The sequence below is a fragment of the Pezoporus occidentalis genome, unplaced genomic scaffold (assembly GCF_034315485.1).
Source record: "Pezoporus occidentalis ecotype Australia unplaced genomic scaffold, CSIRO_AGI_Poc_V1 ctg25, whole genome shotgun sequence".
Taxonomy (NCBI): Eukaryota; Metazoa; Chordata; class Aves; order Psittaciformes; family Psittacidae; genus Pezoporus; species Pezoporus occidentalis.
Window position 1 is genome coordinate 2,021,453 of NW_026914394.1, and position 14,094 is coordinate 2,035,546.

Consider the following 14,094-nt stretch of genomic DNA (forward strand, 5'->3'; position numbering starts at 1 on the left):
AGAGCTAGGCTACTCCATCTGGGATACGACTAGTTTCCTCCTTTACTACACACTGCCACCAAGTTTCCGAGTTTTCACCTCCCTGTTGTTACACTTCTCAGCTTGTCATCACTGGCCTCCTGTGAAGCTGGCCAGAGCACTTTGGTATCCAGATCTGTACGAGAAAGCTCTGAATGTTAACATGCAGTCTCTTAATGGCTCTTTGAGGAAATGAAAGAGTTTAACAAGAAGTCAGTCCAAGGCAGTAGTCCTTGTCCTTGAGAAGAGCCCGTCAGGGCCTTGGTTAACACTGCCAAAGCCAACAGCCTTCAAAAAGATCTCAAACCTCACCTTTTTAAGTGAGATATTTTGGATCTTTGGATCTGACCAAATAAATACATCTACCTGACCAAATAAATAAATATAGATATATGATCATATAAATGCATCAGGGTCATGTAAGGCTCCATGCCACACGTCTGAAGCCAGGCTGGTAGGACTCTGCAATCTGGGGATGAGAAGCAGTAACGGGAAACTTGCAGTATTCCCCCTTGCAAGCATTTAAAACAAACCCCAAAGTTTATGCAAACATATTTCAGTCTATGACTTGTTTGCAAGCTGTCAGCTCTATGCTGTTTCCCATTCCTGCGATGTAATGAGTCATCAGCATCACTTGGCTTCTTGATACAGTGACTGAGATTAAAAACAAAACCAGGAAGAATAACAAATACGGCAGCAACTAATGAGCAATAAAAGCACGTCCACAAGCCAGTATCTTTGCACTCATTAGAACACTAATATTGAACATATTGCTATCCTCCAAACTGATATTATCATACTGCTTTTATGGATGCCAAGCAGCAAAAGAAAAAAAAAAGGCTATTTTTAAATGGTATTTCTTACACATAAGCAATTCTTCAAGATGCATTTCCTAACCTATAAAAAGGTACTTACAGATCATTTGAGAAAGCTGGATTTGTTTAAGTATTCCACAGGAAGAAATGATCAAACCCATTTGGTGTCCTCAAGTTGTGCAGTATTTACACTGCCTAAATACGGCAATCTCATGTTAGCCTTGCTTCCAAAGAACGTCATGCTTACAGGATCCTGCTGTCCCTTTGTGCATATACTTTGGTTTTTATGATCTCCCCTGAAATATTCTGAAGCCCTGGGCAAATGGCAAATCTATTAGACAGAAGAGTAGCTGTCTCCAAGGCAGTCTTTTCTTACATGTATTTTATGGAAACAGGCGGCTGGATAGACTCACCAACCTCTCATGTGGAAAGAAAAGTTGCAGGGACAGCCTTATTGGGAACATCAAGAGACCCATAAAGACACTACAAATGCCCTAATTAATAGAAACGCCTCCGTTACAGTTCAAACCTTATTAGACTGCTGGGAATCTGAGCAGATGACCTAAACCCATAGGAAATCAAATTCACTAGTGTCATTACTCACGGTATGTGTAAGTGTTTGAGGATCAGAGCTTAAAGTCCAAACGGCTCCACGGGGACAGACCTTTAGGCTGTTAATTCCGCCAGCCTAAGGAGAAGGCTCTCACTCTGTGGGTTTCCTGCATCCAACACAACTAAGCCCTACCTGGGGATCCCTCCTGGGACTCCCTCCACGTGATGCGTCACCATCCCAACACAGTGCAACCTTGGCTGAACGATATTGGAGTTCTCATGGGCAGCTCATGAGCACTTATTTATAAAGGCCATTCTGCAAACTGAGCTTTCTTTGAAGAGCTCAACACAGAACTGGTGACTTTTCTGGAAAGGAAGAAGTGGATTCCTCCAGCCACCTTCAAACTTCAGTAAAACCCAACCTAAACAGTAAAAGAACAGCTTTTGCTAGTGTAACTTTTTAGCATTTCATGTTTTAGTACTTTATTTCCCATGCCCACACACAACACTGAAGGAGCTTAAAGAAAATAGTAAAAGTGCTGCACATGGCCCATGGTTTGAAGCTCAGAGTTAAACACATGCAATTAGGGTCCGCAGAAGAACAGGATGGAATTCCAGGAGATCATATTGGTCAATCTAATGGTCTCTTCTGCCATTAAAAGCTTTGAGGGTATCTCCTGAGATTTTTTTTTTTCCAATTGATTGAAACAATCTTCCAAATATTCCAAACCGGCTCATTTTTCTCCTTTTTTATAGAAGAGGAGAAAGGAAATTAACCCTGGGTCCTACCAAAATATCAAGGGGAATTTTACCAAACGTCAGTCTCCTTCTCAAGCTGTGTGTATTTATTTAAACCATTTTGGTTAGCAGCAGACTGAGGGGGCAACTTTCAGGCTAGAAGTTTCACAAATATTTTAAGTAGGGCTTTAATTGACCCAGTTTGACATTGAAAGCACTTTTTAAACTCTTGATATTGTTAGCCATTTAAGATAAGTGGCAATAAATACAGATTAATTGTAACACATGAAATGGAATCTTCGAGCTGCTGTGGGCCCGTGAAAAGGCCCTTTGTGTGCTGGGGAGGTGGAAGATCGTGTGTTAGGGTTAGGCTAACAGAACACCCTGTCAAGCTCAGCGAGGTTTTTGGTAGCTCACGCTGCTACCAACTGCAAAGACAACAAACTTTGGGCAATGGCAAGCGGGGTGATTGGCAGGTATTAAGCAAAACAAAAAGGCCAGGAAGAAGGGCTCCCTTTTGACATGAGCACTGTGCAGCACTGAAGTCAAAGGCAAGCCAACACTGGAGCTTTTATTGTGTGGGAGATGATTGAACTGGGAATGTAAATTCAGGAAGACAACTTCTAAGATGCTGGTGTTAGAGGGAGATGCTGAATAAATACTACAGACTTAGTGAGTGGCCCCACAGGGGAGGCTATCTTCTGAGGCTATCCATAATACTGAAAACCCCAAAACAAAAAACCCACCCACACACCTTCATGTTTTTCTCTATGTCTTGCATGCAAAAAGGCAAGTTCTATCAGAAGGCTGTTTCAGAGGGTCTCCAGGACTGAATCACTCCTCACTGACAGCACTTAAACAGATTTGGCTGCATTGCTGCTTTAAGAGAACGGTGAAAAATCAGACACGTGGTATGTCAAAGTATTTTTTGTTGTTTTAACTGCTTGCTTATTCCCTTGCAAAGGGGCTAACCATCACTGATGAACAGAAAGGAGAGCCTTCTCTCTTGTCAGCAGTTCTATCTCCTTTGCACAGCTCCAGGCAGACCAAGCTTATGAATGAATGTGCTAATACCTACATAGCTTTCTCTCCTTTCAGCCAAGATATGAGGAAGGATGGAAACGCTTTACACATCTCTCCTATGCAATCAGTGCATTGTGCAGTGGGCCTCACAGGGGGATCTGAACAATGAACAAAACAGTTGGCCAACTTTGGGCTTCAACCTTATCATACAATAGGATGCAAGAATTGGGCACTGCTACAGCAGGTTGCAGCTCCCACTCCCACAACACTGAAACCTAGCCCTGGATGAGTTTTCCAGATGTGGTGGCAGAGGGCTCTCTTAGAATCCATGCCAAGATGCTCTCCAAAGCATGATGGAAAGCAATCCTGTGTCAGTCTTCTGCTTGTAAGTTCTCCTCAGGACTAGTAAGGCTCTGTCATTGGAAGCAATGCAAAACATTGCTCAGGGAGCTCTTACTACACTAAGCAGCTTGCTCAAGGTCAGGTAGAGGTAAGGACAAACCACCCTGAATTCTTCACTCCTACTCTCAGGGTTCAATTAATCCTACTCATCTGAAAGTCAGGCATCTGTTGGAGGCCAGTTTTCTAGGTTTCCTCTGTAGTCAGTGGAAAGATGTCTCCAGAGGGCGATTCCTTCCATCTTAAAACATGCATCTGAGATAAGTGGGAGGATTTGTCCTGTGGGGGTTTGAAATGATCTTACACAGAAGATGCACTGAATTTTCAGGCACCTACAGTTCAAGGGGGGAGAGCTCCACTCCCAAGTTATCACTGTTACCAAGATACTAGATACATAATCTTCATTTTCAAGGAAAAAGAAAATTAATAAAAATTAAGAACTAACTCTGTCTTGGCTTTTCTGATCCCCGTTTGTGTTTTGCTCTGGAAAGGTTTCAAGTACTCTCCTCATCACTATGCTTTCTGAGCATCTTCGCCAACGGCTAATGGACAACCATCCCCTCGTGATAAGCTGATGTTGCAAAACCATCTTCCTCCATGTAATGCTTTACTCTTTCCTTCGTTTCTTATTTTTGCTCCCAGTGCCAGTGGGGCTGTTCTAGCTTTCAAGGGAATGACCTTCATCCTGGGAAAAGCGTTCCTGAACTCTGCACACAGGAATGCTGCCCCAGGCTGCCTCCTGGACTCCTAGGGGTTTCTGATGCTCTTTTCACCCCTTGGCTACTTAAGAACATTTTGGTGCACGGTTAATGGCACACTTGGCCAATTAGCAATAGTGAGGCTGCACAGTTTGAGTGCCCACGACTCATTAGGTTTATAGAGGGTCCTGGAGCCATGCCTCGGTCACATTTACAAACCTGCCCCGATATTGCTCTGGCCTCAGGAATGAACACCTCATTAGAGGGCAGTCCAGAGGTAGCACGTGGCTCCCGAGACACTCTGGTTAATAGCTATTAATTCTAAAAATCACTGTTCTGCTCAAACCATGCCATGACTTATACATGTATATATGACTTATATGACCGATATATGTACTATGCGTTCCATCCTCCCACACACAGAGGAACCCATAAAATGCAGTGTCCACAGAGATGTGTCTTGCCTTCTTCTCCCATAGGGATTTTCTCAGATCTAATAGAAGTTGAGCTACGCTGTGCTCTGTCAGTGCATGTGAAACAGGATTTCCTTTTTTCTCCTATTCAATCGGTTATTGTCATGAAGCATGCAAGACCTTATTATCTTGGAGGCTCTATGAAGTTGAAAAATTTACGAGCGGGAAAAGACATACCCACACACACCTATACACACACACACGCATACTCACAAATACTGTGATTGCTTAAGCCTCATTTCCTTAGGAAACCAGATTAAAAATAGCATTGGTGTCAATAATGAAGTCTTTATTTCTTTGGCAGATTTCTGCTCCTTTTAAACCAATCCTCCCAGTGAGAGGTACCGCAACGTTTTCAACTGGAACCAGACCAGATCGCTAAGTGATAAGAACCTCACAGCAGTTTCACTGTACCTCAAACACCTCAAGGAAAAACGCAAAGTGAATGTGAATTCTGTGTAAATACTGAAAACTGGTGCCGAATTTCAGACCGAGTTAACCCAGTGGTGGCATTCAATTTTTCTCTCCATTTACCTTCAGTGTATAAATACTAGCTTTAAAAGTTTGCAAACCTCAGTATTTCAGGTATTTCCCATAATAAAGTGAAGAAAAATACTAAAAATCCTCAGGTTATTTATTTCAGATACAAGTTTCAGGCCTGCAACAGTATTCTGGGAAAATGGTGGAGACTTCACTTTTCTGCCAGGGATAGATCCGAAGCGGAACTCCACCAAAATGTTGTGTTTAGATTGAAAATGTATTTGAAAGTTATCTGGAAGAATAATTTTCAGTTTATGGATAACAGCTTAATCGAGACCAAATCATTTGGTGGGTTTTACTGAATATCTCTTGAAAAACAAAGTTCTAAGACAGATTCATTCAGATTTCTGCTTATTCACCTGCCTCCTCTCTCCCCTGCCTGCCTGGAAGTCGGCAAAAGCGAAGCCTGGTAGAGCTCTGAAATCCAATTTTGCCAGTTCTCAGTTCACAACTCTCTAGCAAACTTGTCTACCAAGAGCCAGACCTACGGGACTCCCTACCTCCAAGCCAGTCACCTATGGGCTTCCAGCAGTCATAGCTCTGGAGCTTTTATCAAAAGCAGCACCCCAGTACCAGCACATTGGTATTCTCTTTTTTTTTCCTAAGAATTCACATATTTTCAAGTTTTGTTAATAATCTTCTTAAAAAATAATTTGAAACAGCAGTGTTTTCCATGGATTGGAGTTACTTCTCACTCCCCATCAGTCAAGACCAGACTCATGGTTTCATTAGGTCTACTGCACAGAGCAGAAAGGGAGCAGAGATTCAGGCTTCATGAACCCAAACTTTTTCCAACTTCAGATGGCAGCTCAGCTATTGGACTTGGGTTTGAGCCCAGTTTTAGTTACTACCAGAGCAATTTTGTCCAACAGACCTATGTTGCTTTCTACAGGTCTCTATAAAATAGCTGAACAGTGGCAGAGTTTGTGTTTTGAATGTCTAAGAGAGGTGAATAACTAAAGTTTACGACATCTCTTCTTGCTGGCTGGAGCACTAATTATTTCCCTTCTGCCTCTCTAAGTAATTCTACCTTCACTTTACATTTCTGATATTTAAATATTGGTTTTGGGCAGAGGTATACTGCACACACGTTTCTTTTCCTTGACACGTCCCTTCTGATCTACCAGAGAAAACAACAATGGAACTAGGATTTAATAGGCTTATAAAGAGGGCATTGATGTTTCTCAGTAATGTGAAAGCAGCAGTGCAGATTAAAGGACTGGACTGACAAATAAATGTCTCATTCAGGTGCACATGCCAGCCACCTTGATGTCAGTTGCAGAACTACCATTAATTCAGTGAGAACAGGATCCGATTCCAAATCCATAAATCCTTTCTCAGTGAGTTTGCTCTGATGGTATTCCTGGCATAACCATGACCAAGAAAACCTGGAACCCTCACAAGAATGCCCAGTTTAATGAGATTTCCAGTCCCAGTTTCCATACCAGTAAAAATCCTCAAGAAATCCACATAAATTACAGCCAGGCTTTTAGAAGCTTTCAGTTTTACATCTATTTTTGCAAAACAACTAACTCTAGCCAGCAGTCATGCCCTGACTTCCAGAGCATCAAGAAGATCACTGGTTCTTCTCCATATGCAGTCCTCCTGCAACTTGGCCCCAAGACTGGTTAGAAATAGCTTGAACCTGTAGGAGACCAACACAACCAGCAGTGCAAACTGGTTCCTTACCCTACTAAGTTCCCTTCCCAGCTCCTGCTCTGATAGCCTGAGGTTCTGGAAGGGCATACAGCTATGGTGGTCTGGGATGCCTTGGGACATCCATGCTCCTTCACTGGTGTAAGCACACAGGCAGGAGGGGCAGCAGAAAGGAACACGAACACGCACTGATGTGAAAGACTACTGAAGGATTTATACTAGCATAACAGGCTCTGAATTTAAGGAAATCCACTAGCCATATTTCCTTCTCTTCTGGGATACCACCACACAGCAGGGTTACTGGAAGTACACTGGGTTTGGAGACACCTAAATCATTGCAGGTAGCACATAAAGATATCCTAGCCGAGACAGGATCCTTGGATCTTTTGCAATCTGCATCCTGTTTGCTTTCCACACTAGCATCCCACAGAAACCTCAGTAGAAAAGGAACACTGCCAGTCTTTGGGCTCTCCACATTGCCCTTATAAAAGCTTCCCAATAGCACTGTTAAAGCTAGTTGAGAATCTTTTGATGAGACAGTTTTGGGATGGAAAGTGATGATGGATGTCTGGCATCCATATATTAATTTCAACACTCCTGTTATGAAATCTAGAGTCATATGGAAGCTCTGCCTCATCTCCTGAGAGCTTACAGGGTGGCCTGCAGATCCACAGCAAGTTCTTGCATATGTGTGTGGGTGAATGAGTATTTCATCCCACGTTTAAGCCCATTCCTGTTCAGCAGAGTGCTTAAGCCTGGGTGTAAATCTCTTGTGATTCTTTGCAGTTCTGAAAGAGAAAATTTCCTGAATTATGCCTACATTTTTACATCTTAAATATTGAAGAGAAATACAACAAGGGCATAGCCAAATTCTCTATGTTATAGGACAGAAGGGGCCAATATAGCTTTCTTTTCTTTGAGAACAGGCAGGCAGAATTAGACTTACACAGTAGAACTTGGCACGGGCGTAATAATAAATACAATATGAAAATGTCAGGGACCCAGAGGAGCTGACATTAATGTTTCTTTAAACCAAAAATCCTACTACACACAGGCAACTTTCCCCATTCATCACGGGAAGAATTACACCAGAGATGGTAAATGCACACACTGTGGTTTGCAAGGCCCATTTTATTTGCTTTTAACGTTTACCTGAATACCTGCAACTAGCAGACGTAAAGGCCTGGATGCAGGCGTGTATCCGCCTTCAGTGGAGCAATGATGAAAGCAAGGGTGAGAAGTGGCCAGGCAGGACTCCTGTTGAACACAGTGACTTCTTCACCAGGCCACCAAGGAGAGCCCAGAGCCCGTCCAGCTTCCCTCAACAGTTTAGGTCGTGACACAGAAGGAGAAAAGTGAAATGCATATCCAGTTACACAAATCTGTTCTTTCACTTGCAGTGTCTCTCGTTTTCTCGGTTGACAGAGGTGACAGCAGGCTCAAGATAGCCCTCACCATTGCATTATGCTGTACTGTGCTTCTACAACTAACATCAGGAGTCTTTCTTAAATTAGAATTACAGGAATCGGCGTTCAGAACAGTAGATCCCTTTTCACAATAGGGTAGCCCAGTCAGGTTTATTTTGGCCTCCCTAACTCAGGCGTCATTGTCCGTTTAAGCTCCAGGTGAAAAGCAAATATTCAGGGCCTTCCAAACCACCACACAATACAAGACCAATGTAAATTTAAAAAGTTCCCTTTTGATTTTTTTTCTGTTTTGTTTTGTTCTGAAAGGCTACAGACTGGATTTGTACTTGGAATGAGCTTTTCCCCAGTGAAGTATCTCCTGATTTACTACAGAATGTCTGAAAAGAGAATCAGGCATTGCCTGTTAAATGCAGGCTTTTAAATGAATGAATTACATGGTTTTGGTCAAAATTAGCATGCAAGTTTATTTCTCAAAGCAAAGTGATACTTTGCCTTAAAAACTAATGGTAAAAGTTGTCCATATGCAAAACCAGGCCAACCTCACTATAAGCATCTGGATGCCCAAATAAACACAAGCAGAAGGAATTCTAGCATCTGCAAACTGTTACTTCACCCTGTTCTTCTCTTTTGTAGGCTTGCCAAGTTCAATCTCCTGGTTGCCAACTTCTTGCTCCACCGAGACAATTCACCAATGAACTGTGCTAGTGATGTCAGTAGCAGCACTAATCAGTGCTGTACCAGGACGCCTGTCCTAGGGGATAAAGTCTCTTTATATTCCAGCCTGCAAGCGCCTTCTTTTTGCTTCCTTCCCCCACGCCCCCATCTTCTATTTCTTTTAGGTCCTACAGAGAATCCAAGATGAAGAATGGCAATGGGAAAGAGCTACACAACCCTGGAAGATGGAGGAACGGACTTCTGATGCTAGGCTGAATCAATTCCTAGCAGTCTAACAGTGGGTTTATCTTTGTGCCTGATTTGCACACAACATTGCACCTTTTGGGAGTGCAAACCAGCTATTTGCATATTGAACATCTGTAAATCCCCAGCCCTCAGTGCGCCCTTGGATGGTGGCTCAAGGCACTTCCTTTTTGAAAAAACACTTTCAAGTAACCATATATGAACCTGAGTGCCTAATCTGGTGGAAAGTACTAGTGGCTTTCACAAAGGCTCTCTGGATTTTAATTACTCAGGTTTAAGCTGCACATACTAGCCATCACTTCCTTTCCTTGCACAAACTGGGTAGAAAAAGTAGTTTCCAGCAACAAAAAAATCCCACCTCCACCTCTCCTCATCCACCCAAATTCAACAGCCATCATGTCCCATCTCAACTGTGATCACCTTCTAACCATGGAAGAAGCACATTCAAGACAGCTGCATCATCTGGGTATCTATCTCCACAATGCTCTTTAGTTCTTGGAGAGACAAAAAAATAAGCATGTCTCAGTGGTGATTCACCACTGAACACACAAGACTGAAGTCATCTTGGAGACGTCTCTCAGTTTCTAGTCACTCTAGAAAGTGAAGGGCAAGTCTGTTCCAATCTTTGGTATCTGCAGTATCTAAAATGATGGGTGCTGAAATTCCCCCAGGCAGTCCTTTGAGGAAAGAGCAAAAGGGAAAGAGCTGGAGCTGAGGACTAAGAGGAGATCTTATATTCTCACTGTGCTACCACACCAACTCCACCCTATGGAGTAGCTGTGCAGTTCTCTCCTTCCCTAGTGAAAACACAGTGCAAGCCACTTCCGAGTCCCGTTATGAAGAACCACCAGATAACACTCAAGCAAGACTTTGGAAACAATACATATTATTGTTAGAGAGGTTGGAAAGGTTACTTTCCAACCCATGATTCTATTATTACTGTTAACAGTCTAATTTCTTATAATCGGAATCATTACTGATGAGGATGCTGCCTGCCCAACGCTGGCTGAGAAAACTCTGCAGGCTGGGGAGAGAATTCATCTGTTCAGAGCACAGAAATGATCAAAATCTACTTCTGCTATTTCTACTCTGGGATGAATTCCTCTGCTTTCACAGAATCATAGGATGGTTTGGGTTGGAGTTAAAGATCATCAAGTTCCAACCCCTATGCCACAGGCAGGGACACCTTCCATTAGATCAGGTTGCTCCAAACTCCACCCAACCTGGCCTTGAACACCTGCAGGGAGGGGGCATGGGATAACACAGACATCTACAACAGAGCCTTTATCTTATTTTTCCTTGCCAATCATGTCAGAAACTTAACCCATCAACAAGCAGGTACCCAATCTCAGCCACCTAAGCCCACAGCTGAGGGAGAGAGGTCTGACTCTCACACTCATCAATGCCTGTTAACACACACTGACTTCATCAGGAGATGCAGTCACCAGCCCCCTCTGGCTTCTACTGCATCATGGACAACAGCCTGGGTCTCTTCTGACCTCTCAGATACAAGGGGTTGCCTGGATCTGGTGGAGCAGGAAAACGTGATTTCCTTCACTGCACAACTGTGGTTCAGAGACAGTTTGATTTCCCTTTTCCTGTGGGAGATGCTATGGTACTTGGATTCCAAGTCAATTCTCCATGATGTCTTTATTATTTCAAATAACCAAACCCACTGCCGTAAAGCCTACTGATTTGGCTGCTAATAAACATCACAAACTGGAGTAGCATCCGAATTTCTGAAGTAGTAAATTCAGCTCTCAGCTACAAAACTGACAGGAAAGCAAGCAAGCAAGCAATGCAAGCAAGTAAAACATCCTAAGGAAATTATCGTTGAAATTAACTGCAGACATAAATTTATCCATCTGTTATCATAAGTGTTACTTGAAAATTATTTGCCCATAAAAATGAAATAAGCCAGAGTGATTTTTTTTTTCTTAAACACTGACTTCATGTGTATAGTCTTAGTTGCCAAAATATTAACTCTTATTAACAGCCCATGTGCTCTTGGCTGCGTCTCTCTTTCTTAACTGTAAATGGACCTTTATAAATTGCCTGTATATATCAAGTCTAATGTGTTTCACTGTTATTATGGATCAACAATTCCCAGCAATCCAGGATGGTTTTTCAAAACCCAAAACCCAAGCAACCCCCCAAATTTCTCTTGGAAGTACTCTATTTAACTACCTTTATTCATCCAAAGGGAAAAACTGCCATGAAGTACCTGAAGAATATCATTTAACTACACAAACAATAAATGCTGTTTCATTACTAGTGTATAGTTACTGTGACTATAGGGATGGTGAGATTTTCACGTTAAGTCTGAATACTGTAAACCCTGGCAGGAGAAGAATGAAGTGCACAGAGCTGGGTCCCATTTTACCCAAAGCCTGTTATTTTTCTTGGAGAGAAGAAAGAAATGAAAGTGGAAAGAATAAATGGCCATTTTTGCTTCTATATGTTTTATAAAGGAATAAATTAAAAGTCTGAACTGCTCCAATGCATTTAAATTGTGAGCAATGCCCCAGATGGTGAGGAAGGGGAAAAGCTATTGAAAAGACTACTTTTTATATTTAAAAACGACAGAAAACTGAAAAGCTCCTTTTAGAATTGTGTAATTTTTGTTTTAATGCTTCTGACTGGAACAACAACAACAAAATCTTTCAACAGTGTAAAAATGCTTTGCTTCACTTTGAGGATCTAAAAGTTTTACCCCAGCTTGCTTAAATATTCAGATACCCGTCCCCTTATAGTCTTGTGCTCAGCTACAGACCAGACTCTCAACCTCCCATGCAATGCACCACAGGGCCTTTGCAGCTCAGTTCTAAATGGCACATAGCAAAACAATTTAACCAGGACCACCACTTTAGAGAGGAGAACGACACCCAATCACTTGGGATTTTGACCAACATCTGCAAGAAGTGGACTTGCTTTTTCAGAAGCAAACAGAAAAATTCCACTTTCCCCAAATGCCCAATTTTCTACCAAAAAAAACCCAAACCAAAAAACAACCCTACCAGCTGAAAGATATTGGTTTGCCTTCGTTTGCTAACAAAGCAGGATGAAGAAGGCAGAAATTCTATGCATAATATCACTAGTAACCAGGCTGTAAACACGTAGAGCTGCACAGGCACCTAAATTAACTGCCTGCCACATTCCAATCAAAAGAGTAATCATGCAAGTAGGAATCTCTCCTACAGCAGCCCCAGCCCATAGCACTGGGTTTAGGAAAGCTTTTCCAAGGTGCTTTCCTCAAACAGGCTAATTCAAGTAGTAGATATAAGAACGCAAAACACGAATGGATCAATAAAAGCCAGTCTTACAATTTAATGTGTGGGAAAAAACACACAAACAAAACCCAACAAAAACCTTCAGGAGAAAAACTCCACTTGAATCCTAAGAGAAAAATCAAGAACTTTGCACTTTGGCCACACAAAAAAGTTTTGCCATTGAAAAATTAATCATTTTCTCACTATTTCATGCATGAAGAAAATAAAAAAAAACCAACAAAACATCCCAGAAAAGAAAGGAGGAATTAATTGTACTTAAAGTGATATGGCCTGCAGGGATTGCCTGCCTCAGTGAGAAACACCAACGGGATGCTGGAACAAAGAACCCAACCAAAAAGTTTTCCTTGGTGTCTCCTGCGCCCTGGTTTTCCATAAACCCAGCTGCATGCATCTGTTCTGTCCTGCTACAGTCAGTGCTGGGAAAGAGGAATAATCCAGCAACACAGAAAGTTTTCAGCATCACCAAAAATGGCTGATGGGGAATGAAATCTCAAACCTACCACAACTTAAATGTCACTTCCTAGGGAATTAGTATCCATTTGCTTAATTTCATTTCTGTTACTAGCAGAAACAAACAGCTGCAATGGGTTGGATTTGTGACCCACCTACTCCAAGATCCTGTCTCAAGCCACAATCTGTAACTGACGCCTAGGAAAAAGCGTACAGAGCAGGACAAGTGGGCAGCGATGTCCAGTTTACCCTCTGTGCTCCATCATATACTGACTAAGGGGCTTTCAAAACTGAAGACTAAATCAAAACCATTGTGCTCAATAATCTCTGATAAACTTCGCTTCAATCTGCTTTTTATGAATCCCTGTCCAGTTATGAACCGCCATGATGTATCTTCCTACTGTAAAAACAGTTAAACAAACTCCTCAGACAGAAACATCAGGCAAGTTTGAGATTAAATAAGCTTAGAAAAACTCAGTCTGGATACACTCAAAAAACAAATACATCAAAACGCATGTGTCTCTGCTAAACCTTGCGGCTTTTAATCAAAATTCCCACTGAAGTGAGTAGCAAAAAGTGAGTTGTTGCCAAAGTTCATAGCGAGAGACATGGGACGAGAAGCAAAGTTCTGTCAAAGAATGAGAAACTGTCAAGGAGAGGGAACAGGAAGAGCAGATCAGTTCCCAGTGCAAGTCTCAGGCTTCCTTGAAGTTGAGGGAGCTCAAAGAGCCACTTAAGCTGGTGCTCAGGACTCTCACTGAATAGTTATTATTTATACTTTAATGACACAGAAAAGTGAATTACACTGGAAAGGGGAGAGAAAGGAGAGTAGCACGTACTGTCCCAGATTCACATTAGTACTACAGACATCTTTGTTCTGCAGACTTCATGGAGAGAATTTAAACAGGCAAGGACACATTGGATTTCTCCTTAATGATTTAACATTCTGGTATTTAGCTACAAACATAACTCACACACTTGTGCGAGGTCCAAAACCACCAGTCTGTACAGACCCATCACTAAAGCAGCTGAGTCGGCCATCAAGAAACAGGAACCACAGCAACACCAGAAGGTTTGAAACCCCAGGCCAGCACCAT

General features: G+C 42.2%; 1 protein-coding gene across 3 annotated transcripts in view; it reads right to left on the minus strand.

Moving 5' to 3' along the window:
• TRABD2B (TraB domain containing 2B) overlaps positions 1–14,094 on the minus strand; it is a 290,727-nt gene that overhangs the window by 101,959 nt on the left and 174,674 nt on the right. The gene's annotated exons all lie outside the window — the stretch shown is intronic.